General features: G+C 45.3%; 1 long non-coding RNA gene across 1 annotated transcript in view; it reads right to left on the bottom strand.

Annotated features, from left to right (window-relative positions):
• Window positions 1-1,041: 1,041 nt before the first annotated feature.
• LOC122926979 overlaps window positions 1,042-26,657 on the bottom strand; it is a 67,542-nt gene continuing 41,926 nt past the window's right edge. Inside the window, exon 4 of the long non-coding RNA XR_006387740.1 lies at window positions 1,042-1,216. This is a non-coding gene — a long non-coding RNA (uncharacterized LOC122926979). The remainder of the gene's footprint in view (window positions 1,217-26,657) is intronic.

Raw genomic sequence — 26,657 nt, 5'->3', positions numbered from 1 at the left:
AATGCTCTCTGCAACATCTGGACATAGCCAGCGGCCATTTGACGCCCCTACACTTCCTGAAGCTCCATTGTTCCACTTAAGGAAAAAGCACCCCAGACCATTATGGCGCCCCTCCACTGTGGAGCGTAGAAAACATCTCAGGTGGGATCTGCTTGTCATGCCAGTAATGTTGGAAACCATCAGGACCATCAAGGTTAAATTTTTTCTCATCAGAGAATAAAACTTTCTTCCTCCTTTCAATGTCCTATGTTTGGTGCTCTCTTACAAAGTCCAAACAAGCAGTTCTGTGGCGTTCAAGGAGGCAAGGTCTTTGAAGACGTTTTTGTTTTGGAAGCTCTTCAGTCTCATATGCCATCTGATGGTTATGGGGCTGCAGTCAGCACCAGAAAGGGCCTTAATTTGGGTCGAGGATCGTCCAATGTCTTGACAAACAGCCAATTGGATCCTCCAGCTCAGTGCTGGCTAATTTTTTTTGGGTCTTCCACTTGACTTTTTTGTTCCATAACCCTCAGGATCATTTAAGAAATTCCAAATGACTGTCTTACTGCGTCCCACCTCAGCACCGATGGCTCGCTGTGAGAGACCCTGCTTATGCAGTTCAACAACCCAACCACGTTCAAAAATAGTTTTTTTGCCTTTGCCATCACAACGTGTGACTACCTGACAGAAAATGACAATGAATCCACATCTTTGCACAGATTTGGCCATTTAAAGGCATGTTGTCCTAAACTTTTGATCAGCTGAAAAACAGCCAGTTTCAGTTTATTCATTGTTTTTATTAAATTGAATGCTCAAAAAATGTTTTGTCTCACTCCCATTTCTTCTTGTTGCATGTTGAAAGTCTACTTGGAACCTTGTTAGGATCCAGCCATGCTAAATATGATTTGTTTGCCATTTTTCAAGTGGTCTTAAACTTTTAATCAGGACTGTATGAATTATTGATTAACATATGTTGTAAAATAAAGAGCTTCAAGCTTGAATTTCCGGCGACATGATCTCAGACACGTTGAATTGTCTTTCAGCGAAAACGTGTGGATCCAGGCTGATGTAGATTTTCTGGGATAGAATCCTCTTCTTCGTCAGTATGAATCCTGCGGTGTCCTGCAGCATGATCCTGGATGAAGGACCTGGCACAGCAATCGGCTCGGCGTAGAACTCCTTCCCCAAGATTAGGATGACATAAACGATGGCAATCATCTTAGTCGGCATCTTGTACCTATAAAATTGTATGACACATATGAGTACATACATATTTCACTTTTTATCCTGCAAGAAAAGGGTAAATGCTATCACGTATCTTTGATTGGCATAGGTTCTTCTCTTGAACAGAGTAAGTTTTTAGAGGTAATTTAAGAGATGTTTAGTTACGAAGAAGAAATAGAATGAACCTTTTTGATGGCACTGTCAGCAGGAGTCAGAGACAGGTAGGTATTGTTAACACAATACTTTTTTATTTTCAGTCAACGCGTCTCTCAGAATTCCTTAGTTACGAAGGAAACACACATAAGGATGGTTAATATACATGTTTTTCATACAATACCAATCCTGGTTTCTAGGTGAAATGAGGGGGCACACACACCAGGGAAACAATTGATGGATGAATAATTATTATTTATTACTCTAAAAACACTCCCCTAAAAAGATATATAAAACAAACATAAAAGGTATTAATAGCAACCTATATCTAAATCCACTGGTATAGATGATGATGTCCACTGTTTAGCTGCAGTGCTTTGGATACTGCTGTGGGTGCAATAAAATAAAGTAAAGTTCATCCAAATAATATCCCAGTTCGTACGGTGCTATAGAAATGTGTAGTAGCACAAAATGGTACGGAGCATCCAGAAGATGGCACCAACGGGTGTATTCAATTCAGATGCAATGGAACAATACTGCTGACTGAATGACAATGTCCAGTATTAGGAATAACATGTGTGAATATTTGCACAGATCCACAGATTACTCACTGAGGAAGGGGCGTAAGACCCCGAAACGCGTCTGGCATTGTGGAGTGAGCGTGGATTCAAGGAAAGCAAAAGAACAAAGAATAAAGAAACAGAATACCAAGTCGCCAGCACATGAGATCCGCTATCAGATTGGAAATTACCGCCGCATAGCAGTGACGTCATCTAAGCGTCCGCCCGGAACCCCAGAGCATTAGGTCACGTGGGACGCCACAGACGGCCGTGCTCGGCTACCTGGAAAATCAGCGCTACAGCCGTGCAACAAGGAGGGGTGAGACCGGGTGAGACCGGGAGACTGCAAGCGGCTGGAGACTGTGAGTAATCTGTGGATCTGTGCAAATATTCACACATGTTATTCCTAATACTGGACATGGTCATTCAGTCAGCAGTATTGTTCCATTGCATCTGAATTGAATACACCCGTTGGTGCCATCTTCTGGATGCTCCGTACCATTTTGTGCTACTACACATTTCTATAGCACCGTACGAACTGGGATATTATTTGGATGAACTTTACTTTATTTTATTGCACCCACAGCAGTATCCAAAGCACTGCAGCTAAACAGTGGACATCATCATCTATACCAGTGGATTTAGATATAGGTTGCTATTAATACCTTTTATGTTTGTTTTATATATCTTTTTAGGGGAGTGTTTTTAGAGTAATAAATAATAATTATTCATCCATCAATTGTTTCCCTGGTGTGTGTGCCCCCTCATTTCACCTATTACCTTTTCAATCTTTTGGGGTCCTGAGGGTAGGACCAGAGGGTGAGCACCTACCCATACGTAATAGGGGTGAGCCGCTGTATTCGATTTACGATTTTTTTCAATCCTGGTTTCTGTCTTTAGCTGGAACCGTAAAATCTCTCCACCTCTCTTCATCCAACTCCTTCTATCTCGCGAAGTCGTGAGCTAGGATGACAAACACGTAACTGGTTAATGTGCACCCATTTTTCTATAAATTCATCCCCCTTAGGGATTTTTATCTTGTAGACCACAGGTGACAACTTGTCAGTAATGACACAAGGTCCTTTCCAGGAAGGTAAGAATTTTCTCTCCTTCACTTGATCCCGAGTGAAGTTATAGAGATAAACCTGATCGAAATTTGATATTCCTTCTGTGTGGTCTTCAGATCGTAGTATGTCTTAGCACTTATCGCGGCTTTCTCTATATTCTTATGGGCGAATGCAAAAGCATGCTGAAGGTGCTTGCATGAGATGTTGTAGCATTTATTAAATTGTGGTCTGTCGTCCGGTATAGCAAATGTTGGGGTAACACCATCCTGCTGCCTGTGATCATTTCGAAGGGAGAAAGTTTGGTTGCTGCGCTTGGGGTGGCTCTGATGGCCATAAGAACCAAAGACAATTTGACATCCCAGTCCTTACCGGATTCATTGACAAACTTTTTTAGAATGTTCACAATGGATTGGTTGTAGCATTCCACTCCAACAATAAAGGCTGGCCGATAAGCTATGTGTAGCTTACTTTTTACCCCCAGCATGTACGACATGTTTCCCGAGTCCTTACCGTGGGGTTAATCGGTACAGGATGCCAGCTGAAATCATTCAGCCGGCATCCTGTCACAACGCCGGGGGGGTCATGTGACCCCCCCATATTGGCGATCGCAGAAAACCGCAGGCCAATTCAGACCTGCGGTTTGCTGCATTTCCGGTCCATTCGGGTCTCCTGTGACCCGATGAACAGGAAAAAGACCGCGATCAGTGGCGTGATTGCACACCACCAATCACAGTCCGAAGATTTGGAGAGGCAGTGCTGGCCCTGGTGCTGAATGCTGCTGTCCAGGGTGCTGATCTGATTGGTGCACGGGAGAGAGGCGCAAGATTCAAACTTCCTGCGCTCCTCTCTCCCCTCTTCTTCCTGTTCTGCACGAGCACCCTGAAGCACCGTCTAGTACCAGCTCCTGAGTCCCCCCTAATCGCCATCCATCACCCTCCTGCATCCGTCGCCCTCCAGGTAGGTTAGGGTCAGTGAGGGAGAGGCACCGTTAGGCAGGGATAGAAGGGAAAAGTTAGTTAGGAAAAAAAAAAGCACCTTTATTCTAAACTTTTTTTGTTTCAGCTTTTCAGACCCTAGACCCCCCTGCCACTTGCCCAAAATCCCCACCACCAGCCCCCCACCAGCTCCCCACCAACCCCCCCACCACTAGCCCCACCACCAGCCCCCCCCACAAGCCCCCCCCCAGGATGCCTGCTAAGTGTCTCCAAAGTCTGAGAGCCATACATATTGGGCATTGTCGCGTCCGTAAAAAATGTCTCTATGAAAATAACATTTAACCCAACCCCCCCCCCCCCCCGAATGAACAGCGTTAAAAAAAAAAAAAAAAACGGGTAAAAAAAGCCATTTTTTTGTCACCTAACATCAGAAATAGTGTATAGCGAGCGATCAAAATGTGATATGCACCCCCAATTAGTGCCTATAAAACCACCATCTCATCCCGCAAAAAATGAGCCTCTACATTAGATAGTCACCCAACAAAAAAAAAAAAAAACTGTAGCTCCCATGCTATGGAGATACTAAAATATATATTTTTGGTTCCTAAAATTATAATATAGTGTAAAATCTAAATAAATTTTAAAATGTAGACATATTAGGTATCACCGCGTCCGTAAGAATCTGCCCTATAAAAATAATATTTGACCAAACTCCTCGGATGAACAGCATTAAAAATATAAAATAAAGACGGTGCCAAAACAACCATTTTTGGGCAAAATTTCCATTTGAATCCTTTTTTACGGTAATAAAGCAAGGGTTAACAGCCAAACAAAACTAAATATTTATTGCCCTGATTCTTTAGTTTGCAGAAACACCACATATGTGGTCGTAAATGGCTATATAGCCGCACGGCAGGGCATAGAACGAAGGGAACTCCATATGGTGTCTGGAAGGCAGATTTTGATGGAATGGTTTATTTACACCATGTCCCATTAGAAGCCTCCCCTGATGTAGCATAGACTAGAAACTCCAAAAAATGTATCCCATCTAAGAAACTACACCCATCAAGGTATTCAAAAGTTACATTACAAACTTTGTTAACCCTTTAGGTGTTCCACAAAACTAAATAGCGAATGTAGAAACAATTTTAGAATTTAGATTTTTTGTTACCGTGCCTCAAAAAAGTGTAATAAAGAGCAACCAAAAATCATATTTACCTTAAAATAGTCCCAAAACAACAACCACCGTATCCCGTAGTTTCCTAGATTGGGTCACTTTTATGGAGTTTCTACTCTAGGGGTGCATCAGGGGGCTTGAAAAGGTACATGGTGTAAATAAACCAGTCCAGCAAAATCTGCCTTCCAAAAACCATATGGCGTTCCCCTTCTTCTATGTCCTGCCGTTTAGCCAAATAGTAGTTTACGGCAACATATGAGGTGTTTCTGCAAACTACAAAATCAGAGCAACCCTAAATTGTTTCTCCATCTTCCATTAACTCTTGTGGAACACCTAAAGGGTTAGCAAAGTTTGTAAACCCAGTTTTGAATACCTTAAGGGGTTTACTTTCTTAGATGGAGTCACTTTTTTAAAATTTCTATTTTAGGGGTGCAAGGGAGGGCTTGAAATGGGACATGGTATAAACAAAACCAGTCCTGCAAAATCTGTCTTCGAAAACCCATATGGCGTTCCCCTCTTTCTATGTCCTACCGTTTGGCCAAACAGTAGTTTAGGACCACATATGGGGTGTTTCTGCAAAATACAGAATCAGGGCAACCCATATTGAGTTTTGTTTGGCAGTTAACCCTTGAAAAAAATGATTATATTGGAAAATTTTCCAAAAAATCACAATTCTTACATTTTATGTCCATTTACCATGAAGTCTTGTGGATGACCTAAACAGTTAACAAAGTTTGTAAAAACAGTTTTGAATACCTACCTTGAGGTGTAGTTTCTAGAATGGGGTCATTTTTGATGGTTTCTATTATGTAAGCCTCACAAAGTGACTTCAGACCTGAACTGGTCCATATAAAGTGGGATTTGAACAATTTCTGAAAAATTTCCAAATTTGCTTATAAACTTCAATGCTATGTAACATCCCCCAAAAATAAAATATCATTCCCAAAATGCTACAAACATGAATTAGACATATGGGGAATGTAAAATCATCACAATTTTTGGGGGTATTACTATGTATTACAGAAGTAGAAAAAGTGAAACTTTGAAGTTTGCTAATTTTTCCAAATTTTGACCTAAGAAATTTACCTTGACACGACACCATTGAGCCTTCACACCAGCTTTTCTCAGTTGGGTTAGTACATATCTCAGTTCTACAATGTGTTTCTCAAAAGTCGTGCTTTTGATTAGAATGTCATCCACATAGGATAAGGTACCTCGTTCAGTGGCATCAGGCATTGTCTTATGCATGAACACAGCAAATTCATGGCCAGCATTTATGTACCCGAAGGGCAGTCGGGTCCCTGCATATTGTGTCTTTCCAAATGTAAAGGCCAGTTTGTACTGATCCCTTTCGTCCACTTTAATTGTCCAATATCCTTGTGCACAGTCAAGGGCTGTGAAAATTTAGGATCCTTGAATTTGCTCCAAACACTGGTTGATGTATGGCAAAGGCCATCCGGACATGTAAACACGTTTGTTTAATTGTCTTAGGTCCAAGCAGAGACGAAACTGACCGTTGGGTTTGAGGACTCCAAGTATAGGATGGTTGAACAAGCAATGCATCGGACGGATGATGCCCCTCCTCTCCAGGGTTTTGACGATTTCCGATAGGGACTCGTAAGCCGCCACTGGAAGTTGCTATTGTTTGACAAAGACAGGGGGTGCATCAGGATCTGTCTGGATTCTTGCGACATGCAGGTCTGATTCCCTACAATCATTAGAATCCTTGGAAAACATGTCCTGGAATTCTGTGAAGAGCTCCCTTAGCTGTTGATGCTCTGACTCATTGGAGCACGCATTATATATAGATATTTGCTCTTCTACCCGTTCCTGAAATTCTGGAAAGATTTCAGGCTGACTTAACTTGTAAGTTTCTTCAAGCTCACTGGTTAAATAATTTTGGGTGTAGCGGTACGCTTGTTGGCATGACTCGTACTCCTTTTCATCGATCTCCTGGTTGAAAACCAATGATGACGCTTCGATGTGGCATGTACCTTCTTCAGAACTGAAAGGATAAACAGAGTGGATATTGAATAACCCCTCAGGTGTTGAGGAAAAACATTGTTCCACTACCTGTTCTTCTGTTAGGTATTCATCAGGAATAAGTCCAATTACATCATTCTGGAATCCAAAAGTATAGTATTCCGAATCCATAGCTAGACAAATTACTGTGTTCTTTTGCAGGGATATGCTATGGGGAGCCACGTTATGGATTATCATGTGCAATGGATCCTGATGGATTATAGGAGTGGGTTTTACCTGTAGACTGAGTTGCTGCATACGGTTGGACAAACAGATCAAAGCGTTTGCGTTCTTCAGAGTTTGTCCCTTCTTCACTTGAATGGGAAGAAGAAATGGTTTACATCCTTCAGGGATTTTAACCTCCTCGGCAACCATGATACTCACGGCATGGGGCATCTGTTGTCCCCATCTCAAGGCTTGCTTCACAACCTGGAATCCCTCTGGGTCTCCCGGTAATCTGGACCAGAGGGTATTATTGACCAGATCAATCTGCACGGCAAATCGGTGCAGAAGGTCATTACCCATATACATCTGATGCTGTGGTTCATTCAACACGATGAAAACGTGTTCTGTAGTCTTACTTTCTATGGAGATAGACAAAAGACATTTTGCAACCACATTATGACTCTGGGAATCTCCATCCAGATCATGTCATTTTAGGACTGGTGACCTGTTTTAAGAGTCCTAAGCTTATGTATCTGGCTTCGGATTTCAGATCCAACTTTGCATATTTCTCCCGGGCTATATTGTTCACCTGTATGAGAATCAATAAATTGTCATTGACCTTTTCAATCTGTACCATGGATTGAGTATACTTGCCCAGGTCCGTGACTTTGTGACTTCCCCCTTCAAGGGAAATAGTCAATACATCCTCATCCAGGGTTATCTTCTCGATTCTGTCCTTCTGGATGGTAATGATATGAGCGGCACCGTTGACAGCTTCCTCAGGCTTACCATTTTTGAGGATCGTGACATCCGGCGTTTGACTGTTCCTAAAATGAACTTCAACAGAGTTAGGCCTTTCTTCAATCACATGACAACTACGTTGGGTTTGTGCATTGCAAGAATAATCATAGGCAATGGGTGCCTTTACCTGAGTCCAAACTGCTTCATTAATGAAGTCTATTATGGAACTCAACCTTTTCAGAAGGTCAATTCCTATGATTAGCCGATCATATGGAAGGTCCACAATCAGTGTGGGGTGCTTTATTGTCTTCTTGCCAATTTTGAATGTCAACCATGATGTACCTTTTACATGCAAAGTGTCTCCAGCTGCACTTATCAGAGAGCCATCAAATGATTTCAATCTTGGTCTCTTTGCTGTTAAATCCAGAACCTGTTGGAACTAAGAGATCAGCATGGGAGGTAGGTAACAGGAAAACGCTGCACCCACCAGGGTCGAGTCTTCAACAAAACTTTATTGCTGGCTAGCAAGTATGCATCAGCTGCACAGGCTGGGGAGCGGGACAGCCTAGGTGTGGAAAAGCATTGACGGCTGTTTCGCGATGAATTGTGCTTCCTCGGGCCGCTACTAGCGTGCATTTAAGGGCAACCCTGGGTCATCAATATGACAACCCTGGACACTCCCCAGGTGCACGCTGAGACAGAAACAGAAAGGGAACATTGCAATGTTACAATACAAATAGCAAATCGCTACATAAAGCATGAAGCAACACTTTGTCAGCTAATGGAGGAGACAAGTTACAATAGCGTACAGGGAAATGCTAAAAAACAAAAGAAGATACGATAAGAGAGATGCACATGAATGCTATTCACTTAAAGCTACATAGGACTAGCAAAATGGCCGCCCTCAGAAGATGAGGGCAAACAAGAAAAAGGGGGAGGGATTCCCTTAATGCCCTGCTGCTTTAGTGAATAAAGCATTGGGGGGAAAACGTGAGGAGCTATCACCATGGGAAACAGGGGAAGATATTCTAGCATGGACAAAGGGAAATGGCAAAACCTTGGATGAAAAAGGCCTTAAAGAAAAATGTCATTTTTGTCGTTCAAGCCATGTGGTCCCATGGCGCCCGTTCTGATGATCCATCGAGCCTCCCACTGTAACCAGAGGCGGTGGCAGTCCCCACCCTGTGGGATGGGTCCCACCGCCTCAATCCCAGCAAAAGAGAGGCTGGATGGATCACCATTATGGGTCGAACGAACATGGTCAATGAGGAGGGGCGACCCTCGTCCCGTCCTCATTGAACCAAGATGCTCCCGTATTCGCTCGAACAGGTGCCTAATGGTTTTGCCAATATAAAACCTGCTGCAGGTGCATGATACAACATAGACGACGTAGAAGGTGCGACACGTAATGAAATCGTTGACCCTGTGTGTAACGCCCCCTAAAGACAGAGACTTTCCCTGCGAGTTGTAGGAACAGAAGGAACACGTCCCACATTTAAAATTGCCCTGAGGTCTCCTACTTCGGAGCCAGTTAGACTGCTTGCTCTGCCTCAGCACGCTGTGGACCAACCTGTCTTTTAGAGTGTGACACTTTCTAAAAGTGATCAAGGGGCGCTGAGAAACCAGATCTCCCAAGGCTGGATCACCTTTTAAGAGATCCCAGTTATTAGACACTGCTTGTTTCACTATATCTGCGGCTGGACTGAATTTGAAGATGAAAGTGAATCTATCTTTGTTGTCATTTTGAACTTGATCACTGAGGATACTGTGCCGGGGACAAAGAGCTGCTCGACGTAGCGCATCAATCGCATCCCTTTTAGGGTAACCCCTTTCAAGTAACCTGTCCTTGAGTTGGCGGGCCTGCCTGAAATAGTTTTAATCGGTGCTGTTGATCCTACGAAGGCGTATGAACTGCCCAAAAGGGATAGCTTCCTTGACGGTAGGGGGATGGAAGCTGGTCTGGTGGAGCAGCAAATTGGTTGCAGTGGGTTTGCGAAAGCCCGTGGTCTGCAAAGTGCCGTCAACCACGGTGACCTTCACGTCTAGAAAATCTAGACTATTGCCACCGAAGTTGAGGGTGAACTTCATGTTCATTCTATTTGTTTCATTCATGTATTGCACGAACTGCCTGCACTGACTTTCGCTGCCTGACCAGACCAGAAAAACATCATCCACATACCGCAGGTACAGGTGGACGTACCTGAGAAAGGGGTTCTGCATTGAGAAAACAAAGGTCTCTTCAAATACCGCCAGATACAGGTTAGCGAAGGTACACGACACCGGTGTACCCATCGCTGTACCTAGTATCTGGCGGTACCATTGACCACCAAACTGAAAAACATTATTGGTTAGTATCAAGTCGAGGGACTCCTGTATGAACTGTGAAAAGACAATGCCCTTGTTGGAGCTGCTGAGAACTGATGCCACGGCTTTGAACCCTGCATCGTGTGGAATCCTGGTATATAGGCTCTCCACGTCTAAAGACACAAGGTGGAATTCCTCCCGCCACTCAACGGAGTTGAGGGCACAGAGGAAGTCCCCGGTGTCCTTCAGATACGTGGGGGTCCCTTGCAATAAGGGCCTAAGTAACCAGTCTACATACCTGGAAAGTGGTTCAGTCGCTGACCCCATCCCTGAGACGATGGGTCGTCCCGGGGGATGGGACAGCGATTTGTGCACCTTAGGCACAAAATACCAGGCCAGGTTCTTAGGGAACTTGGGGATTAATTTGTCTAGAATACTCCTAGGGAGAAACTGTGCATCCACAAATTTTGAAAGAAGTGACCGCACTCTGTCCAGTATTAACGGAACAGGGTTGTCACCCAACTTCTTATATACTTCAGCATCTCCCAGCTGCCTAGAAGCTTCCTCCAAGTAAAACACCTTGGTCATCAGGACCACGTTCCCCCCCTTGTCGGCAGGCTTAATTACAACGTCGTCAAGGCCACCGTAACGCTGCCTTCTCCTCTCGAGCAATATTAGGGGGTGCAACCGGATAAATCAGTGCACGTACATCCCTAAGTACTCTTTTATGAACGAGGTCGATGGCCGAGCCTGCCGGCATAGGGGGAAGAAAAGGTGGACCTGATGCCACCTGAAAAAGATGGTGAGGGCTCCAAAACCTGGGCACTGTCGCTATCAAGGTCCGCTAGGAACTGAATACACAAGATCTCCTCAGTGTCAAAGCGGGGCCTGAGGTGAAAAGCGGTGCATGTCATTTGTGCAGGGATCTCGCCTGGTAGCAATTGGGGGTGGATAGGACTGCGTTCTAAGAACATCTTTCTCAAGAACAATTTGCGTACCGCCTTGTATAAGTCCACCTCAAAATCGACAGGGTTAAATTGTTCCACTAAGCTGTATCTCAATCCTCGTTAGAGGAGTGAGATACAGCTCGGGGGCAAAACATGGGCAGTCAGATTAATGACAATGCTAGGAAAGTCCTGTGTAGACGGGGGTGGTTGATATATTTCTACTGCTTCCAGGTGACTTGCGCCGTCTCCTCATGGACTTGCGGACCTGGGTATTTCTTCCTCTTGCGCCGTCCTCGACCCCTTCTGGTTCTTTTCCTAAAGGGGGAGCAACAAAGACTCCATTCTCAGATTGACTAGAATCGGAGTCGTTTGTCCAAAAGTCACTGCGGGCGTGGCGTGGATTGCGGCAAGGGTGGCCTCGGTTCTTGTTCCAATCGAAAACTCTGTCGCTCTCATAATCATTCTTGTCGCGGAGGAACTTGTCTCTCTTCCTTTCCTTTACTTCGAATTCTGAGTTACAGGTCAGTTTCTTGCTTAGCCGCTTTCTCAAAATTTGCATACTGTAGCTCTGTCATGCGCATTTTTAGCTCTGCTTGTGCTTTTTCCAGATCAAGACTGACCTGTTCGTATTCTTTGTAATTGCGTGCTAATACCGCATTAAGTATTCGTAGGGAAAAATCAGCATGCATTTGTTTCCACATCTCCACGAAATTCTCATCGTCTTCATACTGATGTATCTCCTTGTATATTCTTAAACCACGAGGGACGCGGTTACTCTCTTTATAAGAGGTGAGGGACTTAATGGTCCAGAACAAACGCACGATTTCATTACGTGTCGCACCTCCTACGTCGTCTATGTCGTATCATGCAGGTTTTATATTGGCAAAACCATTAGGCCCCTGTTCGAGCGAATACGGGAGCATCTTGGCTCAATGAGGACGGGACGAGGGTCGCCCCGCCTCATTGACCATGTTTGTTCGACCCATAATGGTGATCCATCCAGCCTCTCTTTTGCTAGGATTGAGGCGGTGGGACCCATCCCACGGGGTGGGGACCGCCACCGCCTCTTGTTACAGCGGGAGGCTTGATGGATCATCAGAACGGGCGCCATGGGACCACATGGCTTGAACGACAAAAATGACATGGCCGTTTTTCTTTAAGGCCTTTTTCATCCAGGGTTTTGCCATTTCCCTTTGTCCATGCCAAAATATCTTCCCCTGTTTCCCATGGTGATAGCTCCTCACGTTTTCCCCCCAATGCTTTATTCACTAAAGCAGCAGGGCATTAAGGGAATCCCTCCCCCTTTTTCTTGTTTGCTGGGTGAGAGAAATATAACTACCCCACAAGTGACCCCATTTTGGAAAGAAGACACCCTAAGGTATTCCGTGAGGGGCATGGCGAGTTCCTAGAATTTGTTATTTTTTGTCGTAAGTTAGTGGAATACGAGACTTTGTAAGGAAAAAAAAAAAACATAATTTTCCGCTAACTTGTGACAAAAAATAAAAAAATTGATGAACTCGCCATGCCCCTCACGGAATACCTTGGGGTGTCTTCTTTCTAAAATGGGGTCACTTGTGGGGTAGTTATACTGCCCTGGCATTTTAGGGGCCCATATGTGTGAGAAGTAGTTTGCAATCAAAATGTGTAAAAAATGGCCTGTGAAATCCGAAAGGTGCTCTTTGGAATGTGTGCCCCTTTGCCCACCTTGGCTGCAAAAAAGTGTCACACATCTGGTATTGCCGTACTCAGGAGATGTTAAGTAAAGTGTTTTGGGGTGTCATTTTACATATACCCATGCTGGGTGAGATAAATATCTTGGTCAAATGCCAACTTTGCATAAACAAAATGGGAAAAGTTGTCTTTTGCCAAGATATTTCTCTCACCCAGCATGGGTATATGTAAAATGACACCCCAAAACACATTCCCCAACTTCTCCTGAGTATGGCGATACCAGATGTGTGACACTTTATTGCAGCCTAGGTGGGAAAAGAGGCACACATTCCAAAGAGCACCTTTCGGATTTCACCGGTCATTTTTTACAGATTTTGATTTCAAACTTCTTCTCACGCATATGGGCCCCTAAAATGCCAGGGCAGTATAACTACCCCACAAGTGACCCCATTTTGGAAAGAAGACACCCCAAGGTATTTTGTGATGGGCATAGTGAGTTCATGGAAGTTTTTATTTTTTGTCACAAGTTAGTGGAATATGAGACTTCGTAAGAAAAAAAAAAAATAATCATAATTTTCCGCTAACTTGTGACAAAAAATAAATAGGTCTATGAACTCACTATGCCCATCAGCGAATACCTTAGGGTGTCTACTTTCTGAAATGGGGTCATTTGTGGGGTGTTTGAACTGTCTGGGCATTGTAGAACCGCAGGAAACATGACAGGTGCTCAGAAAGTCAGAGCTGCTTCAAAAAGCGGAAATTCACATTTTTGTACGCTAGTTTGTAAACGCTATAACTTTTACCCAAACCATAGTTTTTTTTTGCCCAAACATTTTTTTTAATCAAAGACATGTAGAACAATAAATTTAGCAAAAAATTTATATATGGATGTCGTTTTTTTGCAAAATTTTACAACTGAAAGTGAAAAATGTCATTTTTTTGCAAAAAAATCGTTATATTTCGATTAATAACAAAAAAAGCATAAATGTCAGCAGCAATGAAATACCACCAAATTAAAGCTCTATTAGTGAGAAGAAAAGGAGGTAAAATTCATTTGGGTAGTAAGTTGCATGACCGAGCAATAAACGGTGAAAGTAGTGTATTGCAGAAGTGTAAAAAGTGGCCTGGTCATTAAGGGGGTTTCAGCTAGGGGGGTTGAAGTGGTTAAACTCCAAACCAGGGCCAGACAAGTGCCCTACAAGGAAATAGCAAGGGGGCGGGGAGGGGACCCCCAGTTCATGTCTACCCTCCCTAAACAGTCGGGCAGCCACCAGTTAGGTTTAGCTGACATTATCACATCGCTTAATAGGGTTAAATCTGGTGACAGAAACCCTTTAAGTGTTTAGTTGTCAGGGAAGGGTTAATAGCTTGTACGGCAGAAAGAGGAGGCGGGTAGCGGGAGGGTACTTATGTGCTGGTCCCGCCTATTCTCTCCCTCTTTATCGGAAGCGCGGTGCCCCTCCCTCCCTTTTTTGGTTAATATATTTGATGGTTTTAATGTTATTTTCTATATGTATGTTTGTCAGTGTGTTATGCCCTCAGGGGGAGCAGTATGCAGGCATTTGAATAATTTTATAAGTCACAGCTTGCGGCAAGAGACTGTAACTGAAAAGTTGTTAATGATGGGTTTGGCGGAACTGCCTGTTGGGAGGCCAGCGGCTGGCAGATCGCACGGTTTTATACTGTTGCCGTTTTTGTCAATAATAAATATAGCTGTGGCCGACTACCACCCAGCAATAAAGAGGTTAAAAGAAAGAACGTGGTCAGTGGCCCTTTGTTATTACCAACAGTCTAGCCTATTCCTACTTTTATCAGTGCCCCCGATAAGCCAGAAATCTAACATTTATAATATGCTAATTAGCCTCTAGGATCGGAGGGGGGGGTTCCTGATCTTAGAAGCTCCGTTCTCCCATCTCTGTCACCTCCTTCCATGTCCTGATTGACAGGGCCAGGCAGCGCTCGCATCCGTCTGCCAGTCCTGTGCTCTGGTGTATCTTGTACCATTCAGTATTCGGCGCAGGCGCAGTGAGGAAGCTGGCAGCCGACGAGCGTCTTTCCCTCACCGCGCCTGCGCTGAATACTGAACGGCTCGAGATTTCACCAGAGCACAGGGCTGGCAGACGGATGCGAGCGCTGCCTGGCCCTGGAAATCAGGACATGGAGGAAGGTGACAGAAGTGGGAGAACGGAGCCTCTAGGAGCAGGAACAACCCCCCCCCCCTCCTATAGGCTAATTAGTATATTATAAAAGTTAGAGTTCTGGCATAACGGGGGCACTGATAAAAGTAGGAATAGGCTCGTTAGGTTTAGCTGACATTAGCACATCGCTTAATAGGGTAAAATCTCTTGACAGAAACCCTTTAACTATGTTGCAAAGCAGAGGCGGCTCTTCCATTAGGCCACTTAGGCCGCCTTTTAAGGCCTCGCGCGGGTGGAAGCTTCGCTCTGGCTTCCACCCAACACCGCCGCAAGAGGTTGCGGCGGTGTCGGGTGGGAGCATCCTTAGGTAGGGATGAGCGAACTCGAACTGTATAGTTCGGGTTCGTACCGAATTTTGGGGTGTCCGTGACATTTTCGTAAAAGTCCGGGTTCGGTGTTCGTCGCTTTCTTGGCGCTTTTGTGACGCTTTCTTGGCGCTTTTTGAAAGGCTGCAAAGCAGCCAATCAACTAGCGTCATACTACTTGCCCCAAGAGGCCATCACAGCCATGCCTACTATTGGCATGGCTGTGATTGGCCAGAGCACCATGTGACCCAGCCTCTATTTAAGCTGGAGTCACATAGCGCCGCCCGTCACTCTGCTCTGATTAGCGTAGGGAGAGGTTGCGGCTGCGACAGTAGGGCGAGATTAGACAGATTAACTCCTCCAAACGACTTGATTATTGATCGATCTGCAGCTGTGGGTCATTGAGCTGCTGATACTCAATTGCTCACTGTTTTTAGGCTGCCCAGACCGTTTGTCAGTCACTTTTTTCTGGGGTGATCGGCGGCCATTTTGTGTCTTGTGGTGCGCCAGCACAAGCTGCGACCAAGTGCATTTAACCCTCAATGGTGTGGTTGTTTTTTGGCTAAAGCCTACATCAGGGTGAAGCTGTCACACCAAGTGCATTTAACCAGCAATAGTCTGTTTATTTTTGGGCCATATACTACATCAGGGGCAAGCTGCGCCTGTCACCAAGTGCATTTAACCCTCAGTAGTGTGGTTGTTTTTTGGCTAAAGCCTACATCAGGGTGAAGCTGTCACACCAAGTGCATTTAACCAGCAATAGTTTGTTTATTTTTTGGCCATATACTACATCAGGGGCAAGCTGCGCCTGTCACCAAGTGCATTTAACCCTCAATGGTGTGGTTGTTTTTTGGCTAAAGCCTACATCAGGGTGAAGCTGTCACACCAAGTGCATTTAACCAGCAATAGTCTGTTTATTTTTTGGCCATATACTACATCAGGGGCAAGCTGCGCCTGTCACCAAGTGCATTTAACCCTCAATGGTGTGGTTGTTTTTTGGCTAAAGCCTACATCAGGGTGAAGCTGTCACACCAAGTGCATTTAACCAGCAATAGTCTGTTTATTTTTTGGCCATATACTACATCAGGGGCAAGCTGCGCCTGTCACCAAGTGCATTTAACCCTCAATGGTGTGGTTGTTTTTTGGCTAAAGCCTACATCAGGGTGAAGCTGTCACACCAAGTGCATTTAACCAGCAATAGTCTGTTTATTTTTTGGCCATATACTACATCAGGGGCAAGCTGCGCCTGTCACCAAGTGCATTTAACCCTCAATGGTGTGGTTGTTTTTTAGCTAAAGCCTACATCAGGGTGAAGCTGTCACACCAAGTGCATTTAACCAGCAATAGTCTGTTTATTTTTTGGCCATATACTACATCAGGGGCAAGCTGCGCCCGTCACCAAGTGCATTTAACCCTCAGTAGTGTGGTTGATCAAGCTGTCACACCAAGTGCATTTAACCAGCAATAGTGTGGTTATTTTTTGGCCATATCCCAGTCTAATTCCGTCAGTAAATCTATACCTGTCACCCAGTGCCTAAATTCTAGGCCTCAAATTTATATCCCGCTAAATCTGTCGTTACCGCTGTACTGTTCTGGCTGGGCAAGTTATTTAGTGTCCGTCAAAGCACATTTTTTGTTCAGGGTTGAAATACAATTCCCAATTTAGCAATTTCATAATTTAGTGGTTTCTGCTATATCAGAGCTATTTGAAATCTATCCCTAAAAGGGTATATAATATTCAAGGTGCACATAGGGTCATTCAGAATAACTTCACACACACGCTACTGTGCATTTCCAAGTCTAATTCCGTCAGTAAATCTATACCTGTCACCCAGCGCCTAAATACTAGGCCTCAAATTTATATCCCGCTAAATCTGTCGTTACTGCTGTACTGTTCTGGCTGGGCAAGTTATTTAGTGTCCGTCAAAGCACATTTTTTGTTCTGGATTTAAATACAATTCCTAATTTAGCAATTTCCTAATTTAGTGGATTCTGCTATATCAGAGCTATTTGAAATCTATCCCTAAAAGGGTATATAATATTCAAGGTGCACATAGGGTCATTCAGAATAACTTCACACACACGCTACTGTGCATTTCCAAGTCTAATTCTGTCAGTAAATCTATACCTGTCACCCAGCGCCTAAATACTAGGCCTCAAATTTATATTCAGCTGAATTTGAATACAATACATTGAGCCAAATAATATTTTTGTTGTTGTGGTGAACGATAACAATGAGGAAAACATCTAGTAAGGGACGCGGACGTGGACATGGTTGTGGTGGTGTTAGTGGACCCTCTGGTGCTGGGAGAGGACGTGGCCGTTCTGCCACATCCACACGTCCTAGTGTACCAACTACCTCAGGTCCCAGTAGCCGCCAGAATTTACAGCGATATATGGTGGGGCCCAATGCCGTTCTAAGGATGGTAAGGCCTGAGCAGGTAAAGGCATTAGTCAATTGGGTGGCCGACAGTGGATCCAGCACGTTCACATTATCTCCCACCCAGTCTTCTGCAGAAAGCGCACAGATGGCGCCTGAAAACCAACCCCATCAGTCTGTCACATCACCCCCATGCATATCAGGGAAACTGTCTGAGCCTCAAGTTATGCAGCAGTCTCTTATGCTGTTTGAAGACTCTGCTGGCAGGGTTTCCCAAGGGCATCCACCTAGCCCTTCCCCAGCGGTGGAAGACATAGACTGCACAGACGCACAACCACTTATGTTTCCTGATGATGAGGACATGGGAATACCACCTCAGCATGTCTCTGATGATGACGAAACACAGGTGCCAACTGCTGCGTCTTTCTGCAGTGTGCAGACTGAACAGGAGGTCAGGGATCAAGACTGGGTGGAAGACGATGCAGGGGACGATGAGGTCCTAGACCCCACATGGAATGAAGGTCGTGCCACTGACTTTCACAGTTCGGAGGAAGAGGCATTGGTGAGACCGAGCCAACAGCGTAGCAAAAGAGGGAGCAGTGGGCAAAAGCAGACCACCCGCCGCCAAGAGACTCCGCCTGCTACTGACCGCCGCCATCTTGGACCGAGCACCCCAAAGGCAGCTTCAAAGAGTTCCCTGGCATGGCACTTCTTCAAACAATGTGCTGACGACAAGACCCGAGTGGTTTGCACGCTGTGCCATCAGAGCCTGAAGCGAGGCATTAACGTTCTGAACCTTAGCACAACCTGCATGACCAGGCACCTGCATGCAAAGCATGAACTGCAGTGGAGTAAACACCTTAAAAACAAGGAAGTCGCTCAGGCTCCCCCTGCTACCTCTTCTGCTGCTGCCGCCTCGGCCTCTTCTGCTTCTGCCGCCTCAGCCTCTTCTGCGGCTGCCGCCTCGGCCTCTTCCTCCGCCTCTGGAGGAACGTTGGCACCTGCCGTCCAGCAAACAGGGGATGTACCACCAACACCACCACCACCTCCGTCACCAAGCGTCTCAACCATGTCACACGGCAGCGTTCAGCTCTCCATCTCACAAACATTTGAGAGAAAGCGTAAATTCCCACCTAGCCACCCTCGATCCCTGGCCCTGAATGCCAGCATTTCTAAACTACTGCCCTATGAAATGCTGTCATTTAGGCTGGTGGACACAGACAGCTTCAAACAGCTCATGTCGCTTGCTGTCCCACAGTATGTTGTTCCCAGCCACCACTACTTCTCCAAGAGAGCCGTGCCTTCCCTGCACAACCAAGTATCCGATAAAATCAAGTGTGCACTGCGCAACGCCATCTGTAGCAAGGTCCACCTAACCACAGATACGTGGACCAGTAAGCACGGCCAGGGACGCTATATCTCCCTAACTGCACACTGGGTAAATGTAGTGGCAGCTGGGCCCCAGGCGGAGAGCTGTTTGGCGCACGTCCTTCCGCCACCAAGGATCACAGGGCAACATTCTTTGCCTCCTGTTGCCACCTCCTCCTTCTCGGCTTCCTCCTCCTCTTCTTCCACCTGCTCATCCAGTCAGCCACACACCTTCACCACCAACTTCAGCACAGCCCGGGGTAAACGTCAGCAGGCCATTCTGAAACTCATATGTTTGGGGGACAGGCCCCAGACCGCACAGGAGTTGTGGCGGGGTATAGAACAACAGACCGACGAGTGGTTGCTGCCGGTGAGCCTCAAGCCGGGTCTGGTGGTGTGCGATACTGGGCGAAATCTCATTGCAGCTCTGGGACTAGCCGGTTTGACGCACATCCCTTGCCTGGCGCATGTGCTGAATTTGGTGGTGCAGAAGTTCATTCACAACTACCCCGACATGTCAGAGCTGCTGCATAAAGTGCGGGCCGTCTGTTCGCGCTTCCGGCGTTCATATCCTGCCGCTGCTCGCCTGTCTGCGCTACAGCGTAACTTCGGCCTTCCCGCTCACCGCCTCATATGCGACGTGCCCACCAGGTGGAACTCCACCTTGCACATGCTGGACAGACTGTGGCAGCAGCAGCAGGCCATAGTGGAGTTTCAGCTGCTGCACGCACGGGTCAGTCGCACTGCGGAACAGCACCACTTCACCACCAATGACTGGGCCTCCATGCGAGACCTGTGTGCCCTGTTTCGAGTACTCCACTAACATGGCCAGTGGTGATGACGTCGTTATCAGCGTTACAATACCACTTCTATGTCTCCTTGAGAAAACACTTAGGGCGATGATGGCACATCACATCACATCACAAGAGGAGGTGGCCCAGGAGGAAGAGGAGGAGGAGGAGGAGGAGGAGGAAGAGGGGTAATTTTTAGCACTTTCAGGCCAGTCTCTTCGAAGTGACTCAGAGGGAGTTTTTTTGCAACAGCAGAGGCCAGGTACAAATGTGGCCAGCCAGGGCCCACTACTGGAGGACGAGGAGGACGAGGATGAGGAGGAGGTGGAGGAGGATGAGGATGAAGCATGGTCACAGCGGGGTGGCACCCAACGCAGCTCGGGCCCATCACTGGTGCGTGGCTGGGGGGAAAGGCAGGATGATGACGATACGCCTCCTACAGAGGACAGCTTGTCCTTACCCCTGGGCAGCCTGGCACACATGAGCGACTACATGCTGCAGTGCCTGCGCAACGACAGCAGAGTTGCCCACATTTTAACGTGTGCGGACTACTGGGTTGCCACCCTGCTGGATCCACGCTACAAAGACAATGTGCCCACCTTACTTCCTGCACTGGAGCGTGATAGGAAGATGCGCGAGTACAAGCGCACGTTGGTAGACGCGCTACTTAGAGCATTCCCAAATGTCACAGGGGAACAAGTGGAAGCCCAAGGCCAAGGCAGAGGAGGAGCAAGAGGTCGCCAAGGCAGCTGTGTCACGGCCAGCTCCTCTGAGGGCAGGGTTAGCATGGCAGAGATGTGGAAAAGTTTTGTCAACACGCCACAGCTAACTGCACCACCACCTGATACGCAACGTGTTAGCAGGAGGCAACATTTCACTAACATGGTGGAACAGTACGTGTGCACACCCCTCCACGTACTGACTGATGGTTCGGCCCCATTCAACTTCTGGGTCTCTAAATTGTCCACGTGAGCTAGCCTTTTATGCCTTGGAGGTGCTGGCCTGCCCGGCGGCCAGCGTTTTGTCTGAACGTGTATTCAGCATGGCAGGGGGCGTCATTACAGACAAACGCAGCCGCCTGTCTACAGCCAATGTGGACAAGCTGACGTTCATAAAAATGAACCAGGCATAGATCCCACAGGACCTGTCCGTCCCTTGTCCAGATTAGACATTAACTACCTCCCCTTAACCATATATTATTGTACTCCAGGGCACTTCCTCATTCAATCCTATTTTAATTTTCATTTTACCATTATATTGCGAGGCTACCCAAAGTTGAATGAACCTCTCCTCTGCCTGGGTGCTGGGCCTAAATATCTGACAATGGACTGTTGCATTGGTGGCTGACGTGAAGCCTGATTCTCTGCTATGATATGAAGACTGATTCTCTGCTGACATGAAGCCAGATTGTCTGTTACGGGACCTCTCTCCTCTGCCTGCGTGCTGGGCCTAAATTTATGAAAATGGACTGTTGCAGTGGTGGGTGACGTGAAGCCTGATTCTCTGCTATAGGGGATAATGAGATCCGCACACCCTATTGGGTAATGGGTGCCCACGGAGGATGAAGGATCGTCACGTAGTACAATGAAGAAATTCGTGGCACACCACAGTAGTTTTGATGCACTTTAATTATAGGTTGATGTTTTACATCATTTCATATATTCAAATGTTCACATATATAATCGACACATCCGGATAAAAGCAAATTAAACTTGCATAGCATGTCCCAACGTTTCGGCCATATGTCTGGCCTTTGTCAAGGGATCTATAAGAAATTATATAAATTGGAATCATTTGTAAGTTCATATAAATGAAATGAGGATCATGAAAAAATTGTAGAAAAATCAATTAAGGGTCCAGTATATGTCAAAGCAAGAACAAAGCAAATTAAAAGAAAAACAATTCCAAGGGTATCATCATTGCAGCAAGACACAGTGAGGCATTGACGGACAGCATATAAGGGGTAGCAATAGTGGCGTCATATATCAGCATGATAATTATAAGTCAGTGGAACCCCTGAATATATACATATAAGTGAAGTATTATCATATAAATCAAGAAGTCTGGCTATGAGTCCCCTGATATGGTGTCCATAAATGCCTGTTTGTAATGTACATGCCTATTAAATAGTCTGTAAAGGAAGAGGGAAGAGACCAGTGATTACCTGAAGTTGTTAGCTGTGGAGAATCCAACCAACAACAAGCATTCTGTCTAGCCCTTCTTTCCACAGTACTATTTGAGAATTTTTTTCTTTTTGGCGACACGTTCTATATGCAGAAACGTGGTACCGCGATGGGGGCGAATGTGGCCCCCCCGTATGCAAATGCCTACATGACCCATTTTGAGGAGACATACGTGTACCAACATCCTCTTTTTCAGCAACATGCTCGTGTGTGGTTACGCTTCATTGACGATATTTTTTGTCTATGGAGCGGACCCACATCTAGTGCAGAAGCCTTTCCTCAGTACCTTAACAACATATATCCTGAATTAAGCTTGCAAATTGATAATAATCAAATTAATTTCCTGGACACCCTAGTACTCATATTTAAAAGAAGAAAAACTACCACAAGAGGACACAGTTTTAAATTAGAGGGGCAAAGGTTTAAAAGTAATATAAGGAAGTATTACTTTACTGAGAGGGTAGTGGATGCATGGAATAGCCTTCCTGCAGAAGTGGTAGCTGCAAATACAGTGAAGGAGTTTAAGCATGCATGGGATAGGCATAAGGCCATCCTTCATATAAGATAGGGCCGGGGCTATTCATAGGATTCAGATATATTGGGCAGACTAGATGGGCCAAATGGTTCTTATCTGCCGACACATTCTATGTTTCTATGTTTCTATGTTTCTATGAAGTTGGCAACATAACTTTTGATCTATACATTAAACCGACTGATAGAAACAGCCTCCTACTATATTCCAGTAACCACTCAAAAGCCACCAAGAAATCACTACCACGCTCCCAATTAACTCGGGTAGAACGCATCGTCAGCGATTCCTCCACAAAGGTAAAGAGACTAGACGAAATGACCAAGAAATTTGCTGAGAGAGGTTACCCCGATCATTCCTTTACACAGAAATCAAAACCTTCAGATACGACTAACTCACAGTCACAATCCTCCAGACGTATACCCAGTATACTCACATACCATCCTCTAACACCAAAAATGCAACATATACTTAAACGGCACTGGCATATACTGACACAAGCCTATCCAGGGATAACAGAGTTCCAAACTCCGCCATTAACCTGCTACAAACGTACTAAAAACATAAGGGATGGATTGGTCCGAGCAGACATTGGACCACTGACAAAACTCCCACGCCAGAGGTTCCTAGGTCCCCCACAAACGGGCACCTTTCCCTGCCTCCATTGCGCACAGTGCTCCAGTGTGATTAAAGGGAACACAGTGACACACCCACATTCGGGCAAACGCTACACAATCAATGACTTTTTTACATGCGATTCCACGAATGTGGTTTATCTTATCAAATGCCCTTGCGGACTATGTTATGTGGGTGAAACCACCCAGCATATCAGAGATAGGATATCGAAACACAAGTCCACCATAAGAACCAACCAACTACTTTTACCAATCCCTGCCCATTTCAAGGAACGGAACCACCAGATCTCATCTTTGAGATTCCAGGTATGAGAACATATTAAAACCCCACGTAGGGGTGGAAACCAGATACTATTGCTCAAACAACGGGAATCATACTGGATCCATCGCCTGGACACATTGAGCCCCAAAGGATTAAATCGGGAATGCGATTTCTTCTTTAATATATAATGGACTTTATGTTATTATTGTTGTACCTTATTTGTCTATTTCATTAACAATGATTATTATATGTTTCTCCTCACAGATTCAATAGAATTGGAATATAGATCTAGACCATATGGGTGAGAAACCCCCCAACCCTCAAACCCCCCCCCCCCCACCTCCCTCCCCCCCCCCTTCCTTGTCCTTTGCCCTTTCCCTTTTTCCCTCCCTCCCTTTACCCCATTCATCCCCTTTCCTTCCCCCCTCATCCATATAACCTAGTAATCATTAGATATTAACAGTATATATTATCATTACTATATATTATTATCTGTGACTATCATAAATAGTTGTTATCCATGATATGATGTCATCCATAATATGATGTTATCCATAATATGATGTGATCCAAAATCCATCAATGTGATGTCCTCATCTATGTGATCTCTTTCTGTGTGATACTTGCGGCCTTTATAACTACACATATCAATTAGATCATATAACAATAGTGAACCAGTAGTGCCCTTCACATAGCCACACACTATAGTAGAGCCATTCATACATCGCAGGTTCCATCTTATGATATCCACAGTAAGGGCAACATATATGCCCTCATCTGACTAACACTGACCATTGCGCATGCGCCAACGACATGACGTCATCGCGGACGCACGCAGCCACCATCTAGACAGTACACTCTAGCCTCCTTTATAAATCCCAGCGCGCCCCACACAGCGTTCACATCCGGTCGAATTCTCCACAGCTAACAACTTCAGGTAATCACTGGTCTCTTCCCTCTTCCTTTACAGACTATTTAATAGGCATGTACATTACAAACAGGCATCTATGGACACCATATCAGGGGACTCATAGCCAGACTTCTTGATTTATATGATAATACTTCACTTATATGTATATATTCAGGGGTTCCACTGACTTATAATTATCATGCTGATATATGACGCCACTATTGCTACCCCTTATATGCTGTCCGTCAATGCCTCACTGTGTCTTGCTGCAATGATGATACCCTTGGAATTGTTTTTCTTTTAATTGGCTTTGTTCTTGCTTTGACATATACTGGACCCTTAATTGATTTTTCTACAATTTTTTCATGATCCTCATTTCATTTATATGAACTTACAAATGATTCCAATTTATATAATTTCTTATAGATCCCTTGACAAAGGCCAGACATATGGCCGAAACGTTGGGACATGCTATGCAAGTTTAATTTGCTTCTATCCAGATGTATCGATTATATATGTGAACATATGAATATATGAGATGTAAAACATCAACCTATAATTAAAGTGCATCAAAACTACTGTGGTGTGCCACGAATTTCTTCATTGATTCTCTGCTATGACATGAAGACTGATTCTCTGCTGACATGAATCCAGATTCTCTGTTACGGGACCTCTCTCCTCTGCCTGGGTGCTGGGCCTAAATATCTGACAATGGACTGTGTCATTGGTGGCTGACGTGAAGCCTGATTCTCTGCTATGACATGAAGACTGATTCTCTGCTCACATGAAGCCAGATTGTCTGTTACGGGACCTCTCTCCTCTGCCTGGGTGCTTGGCCTAAATTTATGAAAATGGACTGTTGCAGTGGTGGCTGACGTGAAGCCTGATTCTCTGCTATGACATGAAGACTGATTCTCTGCTGACATGAAGCCAGATTGTCTGTTACGGGACCTCTCTCCTCTGCCTGGGTGCTGGGCCTAAATATATACCAATGGACTGTTGCACTGGTGGCTGACGTGAAGCCTGAGTGTCTGTTACGGGACCTTATTTCCTCTGCCTGGGTGCTGGGCCTAAATATCTGACAATGGACTGTTGCAGTGGTGGCTGACGTGAAGCCTGATTCTCTGTTAAGGGACCTCTCTCCTCTGCCTGGGTGCTGGGCCTAAATTTATGAAAATGGACTCTTACAGTGGTGGGTGACGTGAAGCCTGATTCTCTGCTATGATATGAAGACTGATTCTCTGCTGACATGAAGCCAGATTGTCTGTTACGGGACCTCTCTCCTCTGCCTGGGTGCTTGGCCCAAATTTATGAAAATGGACTGTTACAGTGGTGGGTGACGTGAAGCCTGATTCTCTGCTATGACATGAAGACTGATTCTCTGCTGACATGAAGCCAGATTGTCTGTTACGGGACCTCTCTCCTCTGCCTGGGTGCTGGGCCTAAATTTATGACAATGGACTGTTGCAGTGGTGGCTGACGTGAAGCCTGATTCTCTGCTATGACATGCAGACTGATTCTCTGCTGACATGAAGACAGATTCTCTGTTACGGGACCTCTCTCCTCTGCCTGGGTGCCGGGGCCTAAATATCTGAGAATGGACTGTTCCAGTGGTGGGTGACGTGAAGCCAGATTCTCTGCTATGGGACCTCTCTCCAATTGATTTTGGTTAATTTTTACTTATTTAATTTTTTTTTTTAATTCATTTCCCTATCCACATTTGTTTGCAGGGGATTTACCTACATGTTGCTGCCTTTTGCAGCCCTCTAGCCCTTTCCTGGGCTGTTTTACAGCTTTTTTAGTACCGAAAAGTTCGGGTCCCCATTGACTTCAATGGGGTTCGGGTTCGGGACGAAGTTCGGATCGGGTTCGGATCCCGAACCCGAACATTTCCGGGAAGTTCGGCCGAACTTCTCGAACCCGAACATCCAGGTGTTCGCTCAACTCTACTTGGGACGTACAACATAAGCAAAAAAAATATAGATATTTTTCGCACAATAAGGCCGGTTTCAAACGGGCATATGATGCCCGTCACAGTATTGCAGACTGCATTAGCGGATTAGCACTGTACCGGCATTGGTCAGTTGCAGTTCCGGATCACAGATGCAGACCCATTCTTTTAGATTTGTCCTAAAATCATGAGCTTCCGAA

Source organism: Bufo gargarizans, chromosome 2 (assembly GCF_014858855.1).
Source record: "Bufo gargarizans isolate SCDJY-AF-19 chromosome 2, ASM1485885v1, whole genome shotgun sequence".
NCBI lineage: Eukaryota > Metazoa > Chordata > Amphibia > Anura > Bufonidae > Bufo > Bufo gargarizans.
This window is presented reverse-complemented; position numbering and strand designations above follow the sequence as displayed.